A 19,212-nucleotide genomic window follows, 5' to 3' on the forward strand; every position below is an offset into this window, starting at 1 on the left:
GTGTGTGTGTGTGTGTTATATGGGGTGTGGGTGGGTATAGGGTTTGTGGGGAGTGTGGCTGGGGTGTGTGAGGGGGTGTGGGGGTCTGTATGTATAGCAGTATGAGGGGGGATGTGGATCCATGTGTATGGTGGGGTGTGCATGTGGGACTAGCCCTATGAACACACACAAGTCTCTCCCTCCCTCCCTTCCTCCCTCCCACACGCACACTCTCTCCCTCCCTTATTGATCTCTGTCTGTCCCCCTCACTCACTGCAGGGATGTGCACACATATGTGCGCACACACCCTACCTCTCTCCCACCCTCCCACTCCTGTCCCCAGTATACCAGTGTGGCCCCATGCTCCTGTGGTCCAGCAATGCAGCAATCACATGATGCTGGAGCAGCCTGAAAGCTGCAGCTGGCAGAGACTTCCGGTTGGGGGTGAGGGGCGCAGGCTGGGCTTGCTAGTGAGTCCTGCTGGCTTCTCATAAGCCCTATTGCCCCTGTCTCCTGTCATCTTTCGCAAGCAGCCAGGAGCAGATAAATTATGTTTTCTACATTTTTAGGGGTCCTGTGGGCTGAATATAATGGCCTGGTGGGCTGGATTTAGCCCACGGGCTGTATTTTGCCCACCCCTGTGCTATGCTCAGCCCAGGACAAAGGCAGTGGTGGCAGAAGGGTATGTTCCCCCCTCCACCTGCCCCTTCTCCCCTGTGTTTCCCCCCAGCCTGGGAGCAGATGCAGGGAAGGGGAACATGAGTTCTCCTCAGCCCTGGGGCAATGGGAACACTGGCAGGGGCAGGTAGGGGAGGGAGGAAAAGGGAGAGACAGGAAAGTTTGGAGAGGGTCAGAGATGTGCCTCTGAGCACAGATGTGAAAGAAGGGGGGAATTCTTACCTTCTTGGGAACTCTAGGTGCAGTTCCTGCCATGTGGTCAGAAAGAGGGGGTATGGCCACATCACTGCACCCCATCTGGATCCACCCCTATGGGATCTATAGACTCTTCTCTACCACACCCCAAAAGGGACTCTTCTCTACCACACCACTAATTCTGCCCTTTGTTTATGTGGCTTCTTGTGGTATGTAGTCATATTTTCCATACACCGATGCAATCACTGTGGCTAGGGACAGACATTCAAAAAGCTTGAGCCTGAATTGATTCAGTCTTTGTAGGTTAGTCTAACTTGGCTAGGCTAAATCAATTTTGCAACCAGACACACATCCCAGAAATGCAGGCACATGCCTGCAGTGGCTCAGGCTAGAAGCCGAGGGATGCTAGAGCAGCCCTCCCTTGACTTCCACAAAGCTAAGCTGAGGGGGGTGTGGCCAGGCCTGGCCAGGACACTCTGATTATCCCCACCCACCCACCCCAGCAGCTCAACAGGGAATATTTATTACCTCTGACTCACTGTTTATCAACCCATTAAGAAAACAAAGCTTGTCTCCATTAACTAATGGAGCTCTTCTTAAACAGCTCTTCCAAGGAGGACATTAAGCTACCTATTGATTAGCTCCAAAAAGCCTGTCTGCCTCTGTTGTCTCCCACAGCATGGACAGTAGCCAGCATGTGGTATGCTAGCTAAGGCTGAGGTGTCTGCATAAGGCAGAGGGGAGGGGGGGATAATACCTGCTTAACAAGGAGAAGCCAAGCAGATGCTCTGTGCCTGCAAGTCTCTGCCAGAGCTCCAGTCAGGGAGCAGAGGGGAAGGGCCAGCCCTGTTGTGGAGTGGAGAGCCTCACCCAGCCCAGAGAGCATGCCGGGATGCTGGGGTGTCTGGTTTATCTTAAACCAGCAAGGGGTCTGGGACAGACATTGCATAAATCAGTTAAGTCTGATACTACATTCAACCAGGTTTATCTCAAACCAATTTTGGCCATTTTCAAACTGGTTTATATGCAATGAACATCTGTTCTGTTACAGGTTTAAACCAGTTTCTGATCACTTAAACCAGTTTGTGTGTCATGTCTGCCCCTGGCCTACATGTGCAGATTAGACATACAGTTGTACACATACGTAATCTAAAATTTTGCTCCTATGGTTTTATCATTATGTTTCAGAGTCAATGCAAGCCAATGAGATGACACAAACTCTGCACACTTTCATTTCATGTTTTTGGGTTACACTGCTTTTCTCCCCAAACAAGAGAGTCAGAAATGCCAATTAAAAAGAAAAAACACACACACACAAAATCCCTTTTATTCTGCAGAGTAAGAATCAGCCACGAGGGAAGGATTATTATGAAGAGCAAACTGGATCTGGCCTCCAAACTGTGTTTGCTACCACTGCACTAACACCAAGCTTCACACTTGCAGCTCCCGAATGGCTCAAGAGCAGTGCTCACAGTGCTAGCTCCAGAATCAGGAGTGCACTGGCTACTTCCTGGCCAGGATTCTATGCTACCAGGACAGGTGGCAGCGGACACACCTCATGGTGCAGACAGGCACTGTCCTTATCTGCCTGAGTAGACTGTAGGGCTGACTCCTAATATACTAATCATTTAAATCAGACTGCAATTGGAGAGGAGGGAAAGGCAAGGTGTTAACTGAGATGATGTGATTTTTTAAGGACAGTAGCTAGGTCAGCACCAGTGCTATCAGAAATTGAAATACCAGCTTTCTAACACATTACTTCCTTGTTGATTCATGAAATATAGTTTAAAACTATGACTAGACCCTTGGTCCAGAAAAAAGATACAGACCATTTACCTGACTGGCCAGGATGCTGTCAGCATCCAAAGCAGCTGGAGGAAATCCAGCTCTGGCCAGGATTCATGCTCTGAGCCCTTAAGAGCTGCATGACCCACATGCAAGTGCACTAACAGCAGGAATAATTCTCACTACCTCTGGGTGTGGTTGGGGCCACCTATAGGAGCCCCCATGCTTGGATTCACATACCCAGGCTGCATGCCAGAGGTCTCATGTACCAGTACAGTAAAACCTAAATAGTTTGTAGGGACTGAGTTACACCATGCTCATGAAGAAGAGATTTTGCAAACAAATCAGGGGTCATACACAACCACTGCAAATGGCTGTGTGTGGCCACAAAGGTGGTCCAGCTACTTGTTGTGGGGGTTTTTTTAAAGGCACTGCTTCTCTGAACAGCTGCATGTGACCACTGATGAGCTCAGCTGCAGCAAACAACTTGGCAGCTCATCTTTTATTCTGTAACCTGCTGTAAATTAAATGAGCTGCAGACCACCACAGTACAAATGGCTTGGGTTCTACTGTCAACAAACACTGGGTTTCTCATTCTCCCTACTCCAAGTTGCCAAATGTCAAGTACTAGTGGATGAACTTCACAGTTCACTGGAAATTCAGCATTTCTCATAGCACCTTGGAGACCATTCCTTAGGCATTTCCTAACATGGAGAATGGGAGAGCCACATACAGTTGCTTTACCTATATATGTGTCCAATACATTTATATAAAATACTATGGCATACATAAGAACATAAACATAAGAACTGCTATACCACTGGTGGGCCAAATATGATCTGTGGGCTGGATATAGCCCACCAGGCCATATTATCTGGCCCATGGGGCCCCTAAAAAATTTAGAGAATATTTATCTGCTCCTGAATGCCAGTCAAAGCTGACAGAAATCAGGGGCAGTAGGATCCAGGAGGAGCTGTCAGCAGGATGCAGCAGCCCAGCCCCACCCCACCCCCAGCCATCTCCCTGCCTTCCTGCCCCTGTGCTGCTCCAGCACCATGTGGCTCCCAGCTGCATTGCTGGACCATGGGAACACAAGGCCCACACTGATACCACGTGCGTGCGTGCGTGCGTGCGTGCGTGCGTGCGTGCGCACATAGGGTGAGTCCCACATGCACACCTCACCATACAGAAGCACCCACACCCCCCCACTCTCACTGCCATAGATGGAGACCTCCACACCCCCCTTACTTACCTCAGCCACCCTTCCCCCACAAACCCCATACTCACCCACACCTGACATATCCACATACATATCCACATGCTCCCCTCACCCCACACCCACACCTCGCCACACCTATCCACCACCCCAAGACACACCCACACCCTCCCCCACACCCCACATACTCACACACCCACAGCCCCCTACAAACCTATACCCCCCACAATATACAAGAGTAAGACTTCATTTTAAGCTATTGTGAAATCACCTCTATGTACACTACACAGATGCATGTAAATCAGGACAAAAATATTTTTTGAAATCAAGTTAATGAATATTTTAGATGTTCGCCTTTTAGAATATAAATTTGGTATTTTTCTGGTTCCAATATAGCAAAACCCCTTGCTGAAAGGAGTACTTCCAGGGGGAAGGGGAGGGACTTACGCTGGCAAAGGTCTGGGTTTAGAGGGTGGGACTTCCAGTCACAATGGCAACCAGGGGGTGGGGCACCTACCTGTCAAGGGGCAGGGCTACACACATGGCCCTTGACCGCTTGTCAAAACTCAGTAAGTGGCCCTCCACCCAAAATAATTGTCTGCCCCTGGGTTATACTGAGTCAGACTAACAGTCCATCTAGTCCAGTATTCTGTCTCCAACACTAGCAGAAATGAATGCTCTAGAGGGAGAGCTTTGAACCAGATATCACTAGAGAGATCTATCCCCTATTCGCTAATCTCCTGGACATCCACCATTATTGGTTTAGAGATACCAGAGGAAAAACTTCCAAATGTTCTGTTCAATAGTCATTAATAGATCTATAATCCATGAATTTATCCAGTCCCTTTTTGAACCTGGCTGTGCTATCTCTCTCCACCACCTCCTGTGGCAATGAATTCCATATTTTAACTCTGTGTTTCATAAAAAATTACTTTCTCTTGTTAGTTTTAAAACTATCACCTACTAATTTCATCAGGTGCCCCCTAGTTCTAGGGTTCCAGGACTTGGTGAACAACAGTTCCCCGTACACCTGGTCCACACGTTTCCTGATTTTATAGAAATATATCATATCCCTATCTATCATACAGGATATGCAAGGCTCAGATTCCACATCACACACAATGCATAATAAGAACTTTCCAAAAAATATTTTAATAGAGAGTTCAAACACTACTGACAACACCACAATTCTGCAATAGTCTACTCAAAGCCTACAGTACCTAGGATCATGCCATACAACTTTTATATCTTCTTGTAAACCTTACATACATTTTATACAATCATTGCCATGGATTGGAATGAATAAATGAGAATTGCATGTGGAGGAGGATCCCTCTCCCTGGAAGCTGTGTACATTTCTCTGGAGGAAGCAATGTTGGTGCAGCACAGAACTAGTCTCGCTTTCCAGCCCATTCCCCAGCATCACAGGCTGCTGAAAACCAGGCTTCAGGCTTTACTATACAGAGGCAATAGTATTCTCCCCCCCCCACCACCTCCCCCTTTTTTGCTGTCCTCAGGAAAATCAGGTTTTTTTGAGAAGATTTCACCATTGCTCTCTAAATAGCTGCTTAGAATTAAGAGGTTTCATGGAGGATTATTTCAACTGGATGCCAAGGAACTGGGGTCAGCTGACAGGTGCTTGAGAACACTGAGGTCAGAGAAAACTCATTCACTTGTAGGCAAGTATAACAAGGGAAGGAGGAGGTGGTGTCTGCCTCTGTTATGTGCTCAGGGAAAAAGGCAGAATTCCTACAATCCTCACAAGAGAAGCATCCTCTCCTGTGGCCCTGTGTGAGGTTGCTGTGGAGGAGGAGGAGAGAGAAAGTATGATCATAGGGAGCATTCCATTGTGAGAGCAGTGTTTCAGCCAAAAGCAGCTCCTAAAAATTATTGCAGTTGCAACTAGGCTCCACAAATGCCTATTGTGCTTGCAGCAATGCTTGAAAGCAAAACTGAACAAGCAGAAATGGCTGAGCCTGGGAGGAGAGCTAAGCAAAAGTGGTATCTGAGAGACAAAGTGGGCTGAGAATAATCAAAGGAGCATTATAACGCAAGAGAGACACCTACATTTATTGGAGGGCAGGGAGCAGCAGTATGTACAGTGACTAGGGCTATGGACTTCAGTGACATTCTGAAGAACCTGTACAGGTGCAAATTCTAGGCCATAAGAGTACAAGCACAACAGTGACTGCAGATTCAAACAGTACTAGTGAATGCAGAATGCTATAAAATCATAAAAGATGCCCAGGCTTCCAGGATAGCAGTAATTAATTATTCCAACAGTCTCAATAGAAGCTGGTAGAACGTGGTTTGGAAAAACAATTTTTATACTCTACAGGGCAGTGTTTCCCAAACCTGGCAGGCTCACACCCTGCACTATCACTTCCCCCTTCTTCAGCTGCCTTTGTTGCTGCTTCCCTTGCTGACAATTACCCCAGGTCAGGGGTCAACAACATTTTTGGGCACAGTGCCAAAAACACCTGCAACCTCAAGATGTTGGCATACCATGGTGGACAGCAGAGGAGCCACAAGAGGTCCAATCCTCATCGTGGCAGCACAGCCTGAGGCACTCATACACCTGCCACCAACCAAAACCCAGGCTGGGGCTCCACTGACCCCAGTATAGATGCTTATAGTCTCCTGGGTGCCTACCACAGCCAGTGTAGGCTGTGGGCAGGCCCCTGCTGCCCACCACACAGCCTGAGCTGCTCACAGAGTGGAGGCTACAAGCAGCTGCACCAGGGCCCATGGAGCCCTGGCCCAGCTAGTTGCTGGTCATGGGTATACATGCACCTTGGGGAGGATGGCAGGGAAGGGGTCTGGGTTGCTCTGCCACAAAGATCAAGCCCCTCATGGCTCCCCCATCATCCACTCTGAGGTATGTGTGCCAAGCAAAATGCCTTTGCGTGCCATGCTCTGGTATGTGTGGTAGGGGTTGCCTAATCCTGCTCCAGGTGCTGATCACCACTGATTTCCTCTTGTCAGCAGCAATCACTGGCAGAGGAATCAGTGGGGAAGAGGGAGGTAGCAGCAGCAGCTAGTAGAAAAGCATGAGAAGTATAGGGGGGTGCCACTGATTGCTGTCATGATTGGCATGCATCCTCGTTTGGGAAATGCTGCCACAAAGAACTGATCCTTGGACCAATTCATTCTGAAGCGAGCAAGAGGAGAAGCTAGTTTTCACTTGGGTTGGACATGGAGGTACTTTTGGCACTTAGGTCTCAATCTTGAAAAATGCTTAGCTTTTCCTGAGCCTCTTCATCTTCCATGGGTAGCTGAGTGCTCAGTGCCTCTGTCAGAAGTGGTCATCAGCACACTTGTAGAATGGGTCTCTAAGTTTGAGTGAGATGCTAATTAGCAGTGAGTGCTAAAAGGGAGAGAAGCAGTGGGTGTGTGGGGATGGAGAGTACAGTTGGTAAGAAAATAGGAGGAAAAAAGGTGGGGAAAAATAGGAGGAGTGAAAGGAGAGCTCAGATTCTACAATGATGGGGCCACAAAGATGGTAGGGAGATCAACTAGAATAGATAGATTAAATGGATTCTTTTGACTGGCTGGATAACAAGTGGGGGGAGAAGATAATATAAGAAAAAAAGAAGAGCAATAAAAGGAAAGCATAAAAGAGAAGTCAGAAACAAAGGAAAAGCAAGGAAACTGAGCAAGTGATTGCATCTTATTGACTATATTTTATTGAGTGACCTATGTGCAGAAAGATACCTGCTGGCCCAGTTCCGGTACGATTGAAATAATGCTGCATACATTCTGCATGCAATCCTGAAAGTCAGTAAAATGTCACAATACATTTATATTACAAGAGCCAAACAAACAGAAGTGGAGATTTATGTATTTTTTCAGGACACAGGACTGCCCCTCTGCTAGACTAAGAACTGCAAGGGCAGGAATGGATCCCCCTGCAAGAGCAAAATTCAGAGGCTACTCTCCAGGTAGTAGGTCTGCCACACTGACAGAATGCAAAACGCAAGAACCATTCTGCCATCAAAGTACTATGTGAGCATGCCCGGGGAGGGGAGGAGTACTCATAGCTCAAGGTAGGAGGCAGCTTCCCATGCAGTTTTGGCCCCATGCTATTTCCTTCCTTTGCATTCTCAAACCCTACAGGACACCACAGAACCCCATGGCAAGGCAGAAAGCAAGTCAAAGTCAAGACTATCTGGCTACAGAAGGACCTTTAGATCTCCTTGCCCTCCCTAGCTAAAATGGATCCAGAGCGCTAACACTTGATCTCAATTTTGGAGAGGTATCCAACACCCAGCACTTGTGTGCTCTTCCTTGATGCATTATACATACAGCACTTCAGGAATATGTGCTTATTAAAGCTGGTTCAAATTAAATCAAGTGATGATCACCTTGGACTTGCACAGAGAGCCAAAATGCAGCTGTTTTCCTTGCTGTGGAAGCTTAGCTGTTCATCAGATGGTGGATGGTTGACTTCCGTATAGAAGAGGAGGCTGAAGAACGCAACAAACAAGAACCACTACGAAGCTGTTGTTCTCTAGAAAATACCACCTCTAAGTAAGCAGACATAGGCCTGAGAAAACCTTTTCTGACAGCCTGGACTGGAATTATAGAAGACAGACAGTGCACAAAGTCCTTGTTGAGGTAGACAGAGACTCCTGATGACCTTGAGCTGGAAAGAAGTAACATGATAGGGCTCCTCTGAAACCAGTAGTAGAGCTGGGAACACACAAAGGGTGCCAGAGGAGACCAAAGGGTAGCAGCATGACCAGCTATGGAGCAGGACAAGGAGGTCCTGTCCTCTGCTTAGACAGCAGCATCAGAGCCCATCCCGTTTGATGAGGTCTTTGGTGTTAGTTCATTGTTCTGAATGTTCATCTCTGAGGTGGGTTGTGTCATCTGCTGAAAACGCTGCCCAGGAACAAACAAAGATTACAGGAAGGCTGCAAGCACTTGGGCGATTATAAGATGGGAAACAAACAAAACAAAAGGAGAAGATGCTTTCACCACTACCTCTCCACGTGGGATGTGACTGAAAGTGAAGGTCAGGCTTTCTTCTGTCCAAACTGCAGATATCCCTACCTACATCAAGAGAGCTACCAAGAAGATGGTAACCTCTGAAGATTACTGGAACAAATGCTTCAATTAAGAAACTTCCATCATTTGCCAATATAATCAAATCACTCTGTCTTTGTTGTTTTATATATTCGTCTCTTTTGAATAGAGGCCAGATTAGGCCAACAGTTACCAGAATCTAAAAAAAAAGAGCTAGTCAAAACATTTTTGAAAAGACGACACATGCCAGAATCATTGCCATTTCACAGGGTCCGAAATGGGCCTGCTTTCCTTTTTGCATGGACTTTTCCATTAAGTTTTAATTAAAATGTTATCCAAGGACTATAGTAGCTTACACTCAACACCGGCATGGATTTTTATGCTAACATTTATTCCCAATCATATCACCCTGACAGGAACAAACTCCAAATAAAGCTAAATAACATCAGTCAACCTGTATCAAGAATCTACTTGGGACTGACCATGCATGGAGATGAAGCCTGGAAGAGAGCAATCCCTCCAGGAGAAGTATACTCTTCATTTGAAGAGTGTGGGTTGAAGCCTAGGACTGAATGAACACAGAGACTGAAGTCCCTTCTTAATCTTAGAAAGGGGAACTGAGATAAATCATGTTCACAGAGTAAAGGGGAATCGGGCCTGAACTGAATGTAGGTTGTTAGGTCAAAGGAGGATCCCATCCAGAATCAGAGGAGAAGCTCTCATGCTCAGACACCACAACTGCAGCAGCTTGGTGGGTGAAGTGTCTGAAATGTTTGAGCCTCTCCTGCCATTTACGTTCTTTTCTATTTGCATTCATGCTCAGTAGGATCAAAATGACTTATAATCTTTCCTGTCTGTCAAAACCACTTTATTCTGCATTGGCATCTAATTTTCCTCCAGCCTCAGCTCCATTACAAAATAATCCAGGATCAGCATGTGTATAAGAGGCCAGAGCTTCACACACACACCTTATCTCCCTGCTGCCACCTGCCGTTCACTGATGAAATGATGGGTGATGGGAGAGTAGTCCTAGATTGACATTTTGCTGAATTGGAAGAGCAGTCAATGTGCACCAAGATACTGAGTTTGATAGAGTGCTCAGCGCGAAAGGACAGCAAATAGAAACGAATCACACTGTTATCTTTTCTAATTCCCATTGACTGACACTGTCAATATGCACTGGATGCTGAGAGAACTCCTTGTACTATGAAAAATATCAGCCTGCCATAGCCCTTCAAGACAAATGCTGGGACAGTATGTGGGATCTCAGATAATAAAATAGATTCAGGTACTTACTCAATTGACCTCACAGAAAACCAAAAGAACTACATGAGGAGGCTCAAGCATGAATTAAATGCAAATTTAATGTTCAGTGTCAGTAAAGATATCTTTTAAATTTAACTCACACATTTCCCCTGTTTTTCTTCTAGGTGCCATTATTTATCAACCATACATAAAAGCCCAATCAAGTTGATTAGCAATGGCCCTGCCAAACCGAATCCAGCTCTGAAGAGCCTAAATGAAGAGAGCTTGAAAACTGGAAATGTGTCTGTTCTCTCTCACCCCCATACTTCGGTCCCAAACAAAAACATGACCTCCCTTCACAAACCTACCTTTTGCAAAACTCCATTTTCAATGTTCTCTAAGGGGAGGATGCAGTGGGGACTGTTGTTTTTCATACGAAGCAGAATATGCAACCTTGAGCTATCAATGGAGAGAAGGGTGATGCCCTGTCTGCAATTTCTGGCCCAAAAGAAAATGGCATTGGTCTATTATGGATTCAGCATTCTCTTGCTCTCTTTCTTTAGGTCTTTTTAAAAATGAACTGCAGCCTCTTTTTTATCCACAAGACAGATAGCTATAATGCAGGGTTCCCTATCCAATTGACTTCAGACCCGATTTAGTTCAGGGACTGTGTTCATTCTGTTGTTTTGCCTCTGATATCAGACTGCCAGTTAATGACACTCCTAAACAAAGCTGTACAAGAACTGGAACTGTGCTATGTGATGGGAACCTCCATGCTTTCAAAAGCTGGCTTTTATTCTGAATTAGGTAAGGAGCCACCTCTCACCATTACTCCAGTCCCCTGAGCCAAGTAGTTGCTCAAGTAAGGCAGGGTTGGTTTCTGTGGAAGGTGTTGTGCAGGAAGTAGCAAAAAGCTTTTGGAGCAGGTCTGAATAGTGATGGGAGGTTGATGGGAGGAATGAGGAGGCAGTATCTGGGAAGCCATGATTTACAGAGCATCCTTGGAGTCAATGTCACGGCACAAAGCCTGCTTTCCTGAGTGCTAGGGAGGTTTATAGTAAGCCGGTGGTGGCAAATTCACCTGGGACAAATAACTGAGGAGAATTGGAAGTTCCAGTGCTGCTCTTACCTGTCTGATGGTCCCCTTTGAGATGAAGAAGTAGTACAGCATATACCCTGGAATCAGCAACATAGAGGACAGAGCCATGAGCCAGCCGATGCCCTGCCCCCATGTGGGATAGACGTATTTACCCAGAGTCAAAGGGGTCATTTCAGCAACACTGAAGACAAACACACCCTGGGGAAACAGAGCCAGTGGTCACAGTTTAGGATGCCAAAAACAGGAACATTCACTTACTCTGTGCTTCAGTCTAGAGTTCCCTAAAACTTCACTGTGAGATATAAATCAATAAGCCTGTACAAGTGGCTCCCAACCTTTTGTTGGCCCATGGGTAATAATACTGAGCAGTATTGCACTGACCAATGTTACTTTGCTCTCCTTGTCAACCAGGAATAAAAAAAGATATCTGTAGAAAGTAAAATTTCCTGTTGCTATGAGCATGTTGTGGAGTCTCCCAGGCAATATTTCACCAAAAGCCACAGGTTTGAGATCACTGCCCTACAGCAATCTCTACAACATCATTTCCTGCTCCAGTCTCTAAACTGTCCATCAAAACAGACCAGTAGCATAGCTAAGGGGGGACCAGCAGGGCACTAACCCTGGGCACTAATTTAAGGATAGGCATGAAAATAGCAGCTAGTGCTGGTCTGGCCATCATCACCACCAGCCAGGCTACTGCTGCTGCCCTCTTCCCAGGACACAAAACTGCTCAGTTACCTCTGCAATAGACAACAATTTTACACCACTTTCCTGCTCAGAAGCTGGGAATGAAGCAGTTGTGATGGGCCACAGTCAGGGTACCTAAACTCCTCTGTCCCAGCCAATGAGCTCATACCACTCCCTACTGCTGTTTTTGCAAGCAGCAGTCCCATATCATTTCTTAAACATTTTAAACACTTCCTTTTAGCTGGTTCTCAGGAGCTTGGACCATTCCAAATTGTTGTTTGAACACCATTCCCTTAAGTATTTCCTGCGGGAAGACAGCTCCCCAGAGGCCATTGCATTATAGATGATAGTGCCCCAGGCTGAGATAGGTATAAGGGGAGGAGGAAGCGGGGCTGAACATGGAACGGGAGTAGCTGAAAGTTTCCTTCACAGTAATAAGGTTATAAACTGTTCACCACACCCACTAGGGATATGATGAGAAGTAACAGGTTTAGGTTGGATATCAGGAGAAACTTTCTAACTTGAAGGATAGTTAAGCACTGGGATAAGACAGTCTGGGGTAGGTTGTAGAATTTCCATCACTGTAGGTTTTTCAAAATTGGTTAGACAAATATCCAGCACGGTTTTTTTCATGTACATAGTTGGTCCTTTGCTAAGGGCAGACAATCAGATTAGATGACTTCTTGGGCTCCCTTCCACCCCCATTTTCTATGATTCTGTGCCATCAGGAGTTCAGCTTCTGGTACGTAAAGCAGAAAAGTAAAATGTCTTCTGAGGGGTTCAGAAAGAGTCTCCCGATATTTCTTTATCAGTTCATCATCTGCCTAGAATAACCTTGTACTTACAGCCAGATCCAGATTCAGAGAGCAGTTACCTACACTAAAGACTGAGCACTTCCCTCACCCACAGGACCTCTGCAGCTAGGAGGACCAACTGGATCAGCTTATTCAAATGTCATCACTTTGTTCTCACCAAACAAATGAAGGGAGTACAGAAAGCCCAGCAGATCTTCCACCAGCCACAAGGTTTGTAGCCAATCATCTCCTCAATGTTCCTGTAAAATCTGTTCACACCTACAAGGAAAAATTTGAGTTAAACGAGGCAAAAACATCTTGGCATCGTTCTCATCATCATCACCCAGGGACCAGGATCAATATTCAGGGATCAACTACTGACCAAGAGCATCAGAGAGACAGCAAGGTGAAATTAAAGTGGAGAACAAGCATTTTGGGGAACAGGAAGAACTCAGACTCCTCAGTTACAGAGAAGGCCATTTTCACAACTGCTGAGATAACCTCTTATGATCAGTAAAACTATCCACAACCTCTCACACTAACATGATGACAGGAGTAATTACACCTTGTGTTCTATACTGTAAACCAGACCAGGTCCATACACTGACTCTGTAGGGGTCAGGAAGGAATTCCCCAACATCCCAGGCCTGGAATAAACAAGGGGATGTTGGTCTCCCTTCTGAAGCATGAGGAATTATCCACTGACATTGTATCAGACCATAAGACTCAACAATCAGATTTGGACTGGCAAGTTGTACACTCTAAGAAAAATCAAAGGCTAAAGGCCTGGGAACATATCAGTTTGAGAAGGAGTCTCTGAACATGTGCAGAGTGTCAGTCTGGACCAGCAAGTCAAGTCCCTCTTTTTGGCTGTCTTTTCAAAACCCCTCAGCCCACGCCTGACACTGTTGTCCATTGTACAACAGACTTCAAAGTTGGGCCAGTGTGAAGGGCTTCTGAAAATCCCCCTTTTGGTGTCGGTGTCCATGCAGATGGAGAAGCAAGAAGCAAAGGAACAAGGGGGCTTGCCCTTACCATAACACCAGGAAATTGAAATGGTCTCAAAGAAGACAAGGAAGAGAAGACACATGCCACTGGCTGAGTAATAATCAAACAGCTTGAAGACATAGATGCCACCCTGAGAAGACATGGCAAAAGGCGGAAGAACTAGTTATCCAGTATAGCCTGGCTGAGTAACTAATGAATAAAACAGTCAATGCTATTTTCTAGCTATGCTGGTTCTGGATGTTAATTTTCTTGGAGTAGGGAGGCCAACAGAACTACGTCAGCCCATTAGAATCTAATTCCTGTCATCTTGATAGATGTGCTTGGGAATGGGGCCACAGAGCAGGCATTCAGGCCTGGCAGAGTAGGGAGAGAAAGAGAGGGAAGCTGGGCTCTTATATGACTGGCTCCCCTCTCCCCTCACAATCTTAGATGAAATCACTTGTTAAATAAATCACTTTTGCCCTTCCCACTCTACTGCAGATGCTTATGCTGATATGCCCCTGCTGGAACTCATTCATTATGAAGTCATACAATGGGAGGCCCATATAGTGGCCTCCCTCACTGCCGCTGAACTGGAGCCTCTGCTTCATACACAGGGAACCTGGGCCTCAGTGCTACTGCTTTAGGGCTCCAAAAGTCCTTATAGCCCTTGGTTCATCTCAACCCTCTGCTAGAAGCAGAAACATTCTGTAAGGATGTGCCATCCTACCGAGCATAGCAGGTACTCGGGTACCTCCCACCAAGAGAGAGGTAACTTACTGTGGAGTCCCAACCTGCTGGAAAGGTGACAATGATGGACATAACCTGGACAGGCGACCTGGGTTTCTTTTGTGGACCCAGGTCCTCCTCTTAGTACTTGCTATCATGAGGTGGCAACAAAAAGGCACCAAGAGTGAAGGTTAGGGGTGGAAGAATGAACACAGCCATAGGTACCTGGGTGATATTGGAGAACCCAATGAGGTAGGAGATGAAACAGATGACAGCAATGAAGATCTTCTTCCTAGCTCTCAGAACATGGGGATATTCATCCATGAGGGCTGTGATGAACCCTTCCACAGTGCAAAACTGCAGAAGGAAACATCCCAAAATACAATCGGCACCTTCTGCATTTTATAAGAATGCTTCTTCCTCCTTCCCCCCCCTCCCCTCCTTGGGCCTTCTCCTCCTCCTCCTCTGAATGGAACACCCCTATGACTTGATTTGTTTCACACTGCTCCTGCTGCTCTGGGGGCTGGAAACTGTGGATGAACACCCCTGCAGCCTTCAATTCCCTTAAGAGCTCTTACACATAGGACTGGGGCTTGTGGCATTCAGTGATCACTTCAGGCTTAAGGTGCTTACAAGAGACCTATTTTAGTTTGAGTCAGGTTCTACTTGGTTTTGTACAAAGGCAGCAGGAGGTCTGCAGTCCAAACTCTTTGTCTGGGAAGCTCAGCTCTGAAAGGAACAGTCCCCAAATGACAGTATTGAAGAGTTAATGTGTCAAAACTTGTTCCTTCCACTTGGCTGCAGGAATCAGCACAGGTGGCTGTGTTCTGCAGGACTGACAGAAAGGCATGGACTGGAATGATGTGAAAGGATGATGTGTGTCAGGGAAAAGGAGCGGAGCTGGTGTGGAAAGTGAGGGGGAAGGAGGCTCAGATGAAGAAATGGGTATGCCAAACTATGGCAGAGATGGATAGGGGAGATGAGGCAGGCAGGAGAAACCACCAGCACTGAAAGGCTTGGCTATTAGATGTCTTGGACAAAAGGGTAAATGGACAGGGTGTCAGAGGAAAGGGGAGCTGAAGAAAAGGGCCTTGGAAGCCACTTCAGATTAGGAAACAGGTATTGGAAAGACCCTTTGGTACAGAAAAGCAGGGAGAATGGGCATAGGAAATCACTGGGGTAGGAACATGTGAGAGAAGTCTTAGGGGGATGGGGAGAGGAGCAGGGTGATGGGGACAGAAAGGCTGAAGCGGTAGAAACAAATTAGTCACACTTCTCCACATCCTAACCAGGCTGTGTGATGCATGCAATACATAGGAGGAAGTAGTCCAATTATACGAGGCTGCTTGGTTCAGTTCATACAAAATGGTAATTAATTTCATGCCATTCACTGAAAGGGATGTAATGTTTAATTTCTCTAGCACACAGGAATGATCTAGTTGGCTGGAGCACTGGGCTGGAAACCAGGATGCCCTGCATTCTAATCTGGACACACACTTGCTTTGTAACCTAGACAAGCCATCGTGGTCAACATTTTCAAGCATGGATATTTCAAGTCAGACACCCACATAAAATACTTTGGCACCTCCTGGAAAATAAAATGGGTTTGATAGGCAGTGTTGAGCACCAGCAGCTCCCACTTACCTTTGAATAGCAGGTGGTTACAGAATCTTCTGTTACTTTTTCTCCTTTCTCCCCTTTCCCCTCCAGTTGCTGTGATACATTTTACTACATATGTTCACCTTTCTCACCATTATTTCTGCCTCTTTTTTGTTAGAGATGTCTTGTCCCCTCACCCTTACTCTGATGATCCTCCTTTCTCCTAAATTTCTTATTTCCATTAGATTTTTCTCTCCAATACCCCTCCCCCCCCACCTCTCCTTGCCCCTTTCTTATCCCTGAACTAGTTGTGAGGCCAGAGGTTCAGGCCCTGTGGTTCATTCACTGACCACTTGGTACCCCATCTTGATCAGCTGGAACAAAAAGATTTTTCCCAGCAGCTCCAAGGGTCTGTTACTGACATTTCACTACCACATGGTACAAGGAATACCCATTGGCATTGGTGGAAATTACTTGCATCACACAACAGAGGAGCAGGGCCCAAAGGAAGTTTAACTGTTAAAAAGAGCCATGCAGTAGACAGACTTATGAGTGGGTCTTAGTGCTCTGCACGTCTCTGAGCTCATCTGCAAGAAATCCTCATGAATAACTGGTAAGAGGCAGCATCCATCACATGGGACAGACACAAGCTTGCAGTCACAAAGCTCCACTAGCTCCCCTGTGGAGCAAAAGCCTGACCTGGAAACTGGTAAGTTGAAAGAAATCACTAATATGTTATGCAAGAGGAACTAGATACAGAGAGAACTAAACCCAAGATAGATCAAAGAGAGTGGAGGAAGCAGGGTCTAGGAGGGCATGATAGGGGTATACATCCATACAGGCCTCTTCTGCAGTTCAGGGAACTACAGATATGAATAGGAATTTAAAGTGTGTCTCCTGGCAAAAGAGGCAGGACTTAAGCAAAATAAATATGCAAAGGATCCTTTCCCCAGAGCTACAGGATAGAGGTACACCCTGTCATTTTCCCTGCTGCCCCTCAAGCTCCCAGACTGAACCACACACACACACACTAACTAGCATCTCCAAAGCCAGGCTTCCCCTGAGCCTGGGTGACAGCAGACTGAATCCCTGCTTCTACAAAGTACACAAATCTGAGGTTAGGACCTGATTCAGCACAGCGCTTATGTAAATGTTTATCTTTAAACACATGTTTAAGCACCAGGGATGCGCCAAGGAACATACTGAAAGTTAAGCACCTGCTTGGGGCTGTTCCTGAAACAGGGCTCTACTGCACAAACTCCCCCCAGCCTCCACAGGGTTCAAATGTATGTCAACATCATATAAACCTCCACCTTAATTTCCCTCCCATGCTTGGCTGTCCCTTAGGTTTCCCTATCTTTTCTCTAGGGAACCACTCCCACCTGCTGGAACGGGTCAGAAGACTTCTGTTAATAGTGGGAGTTAACTAACGAACCCTCCCCATCTGTGGCACCTTAACCAATATCCTAATGCAGGAGCAGTCATGGACCGGACTACAGACCATATTGCTATATGCTGTACACCAACTTAATGACAGCACACTGGGGCCTAATTTCCAAATTGGAAGACAGTTTTCATTAGTGTGTCCAAACACAACATGTGCAAATCAGGCTAGCCAGGCATCTGCTACTGATGGAGGAGTTGTTACAGGATGTGCAAATGAGGCATATTTTTTACATGCAGAAGCTGGCACTACGAGGTCCACACTGTATGAGTCAGTTGTAGATCCAATTTAACCAAGCCTCCACTATGCAAACAAAAATCCTCTTAAAATGCATTTATCCATGTTTCTCCAAATGCTTGTTTTGCTTTGGATGCCTCATTCTACCCCTCCTCCAGGCACTGCTGTCCCCCAAAGAACTCTCTTCTCTCTAAGGCTGATTGTCATATGGGGCTTGGAGACTTTCAAGTGACATTTGAGAAGCAAACTGTAATAAATGAATTCCACACAGTGCTTATAAGGCTTATTGTCATGTATCCAGCTATTTGCTGGAGCTGAATGAGTAATCCATGGAGAATAATTCTTTCAATGAATTTAGCTGATTTGGGAACATTTAGTCATTATTTGAAATTATTTGCCAAATAATGTCTGCAATAACTCTGGTGCTCCTGAGCTGTCTGGTGGGAGCATTCAATAATTGAAACTGTGGCTTGGCAGATTAGATTCGATTGGACACAAGGTGGGACACTTGTGAAAGATGCCTATGCCTGATTATGAATTCCATTTGATGTGATTGATGTTTTTTGTGCCCCAGTAGATCACCCGTGCTATAGAGCAGGAATTTGTCATATAATGGAGAGACTATCTGGCAAGGATATGAGAAGCCATGACAAAGCAGTCAAATACCATCATCACTGAATTAATCTCTCCTCCTGAGAAACCAAGGCTTTGCTACACAAGATTCATAGATTGTAAGGGGCTGGAAGGGACCTCACAGAACACTGCGTCCAGCCCCACTGCTCTAGGCAGGAAGACAACTGGGGTCAAGTGACCCCAGCGAGGTGACTGTCCAGTCTCCTCTTGAAAACCTCCAGGGTAGGTGACTGCACTTCTTGACTCTTGACTGAATGGCTTGTCTTCACAGAGCTCTTGACTGAATGGCCTGTCTTCACAGAAACCTGCCTTGGTAAGAGAAAGGGCTAGAATCCTCTGAGGTTAAGTCCAAAGGTGGAAAGGCTTTGTTTTCTCCACAAGATCCAAAAGCTTGTAGCCTTCATAAAAAGTACTTTTTAAACAAACAAAGTCATTTTATTTCCCAAAATAAAAGACAAAGCTAGACCCAAAACTCAACTGCAAACTCAAGCCAAACCAGGGATAAGGGAAGAGGGGCTTCAGGGAGCTTGTTGCTTTCCACAGAAGTACTCCCATTTGCTTTTTAAGGATAAAAGGTTTGTATTTAAGAAATTCCTTTGCAAAGCCCTAAAGGGATAAAAGAAACCAGAACTCCCACTTCCAAGTGGTCTCTGTGGGGCATGTGTCCAAACAAGTGGGGACTCAGGAAAGCTGTGTCACTGGATCCAGAATCTAGGCAGCCAAACTACAGGTCCTATCGCCCAAGGAATGAGTAAGATGTAGTACCACAGGGATCCAGAGCTAGAAGCAGTGACCAGTACCTTGTGGGACTCAGCAGCTGAATCCAATCACAACAAAATGGTGTCCCCTAGGACCATGGGGCTGTATCAGAAGTGAC

The 19,212-nt window shown here is 46.0% G+C and overlaps 1 long non-coding RNA gene across 1 annotated transcript; it reads right to left on the bottom strand.

Moving 5' to 3' along the window:
- Positions 1 to 4,986: 4,986 nt before the first annotated feature.
- Positions 4,987 to 15,937, bottom strand: LOC132250169 (uncharacterized). Its single transcript, XR_009461795.1, has 4 exons — positions 14,648 to 15,937; positions 12,885 to 13,844; positions 11,256 to 11,423; positions 4,987 to 8,737 (listed from the first exon to the last, which is right to left on the bottom strand). It is a non-coding gene; the product is annotated as an uncharacterized LOC132250169 (long non-coding RNA).
- Between the last annotated feature and the right edge of the window lie 3,275 nt (positions 15,938 to 19,212).

The sequence above is a fragment of the Alligator mississippiensis genome, chromosome 4, assembly GCF_030867095.1.
Source record: "Alligator mississippiensis isolate rAllMis1 chromosome 4, rAllMis1, whole genome shotgun sequence".
NCBI classification, from domain to species: domain Eukaryota; kingdom Metazoa; phylum Chordata; order Crocodylia; family Alligatoridae; genus Alligator; species Alligator mississippiensis.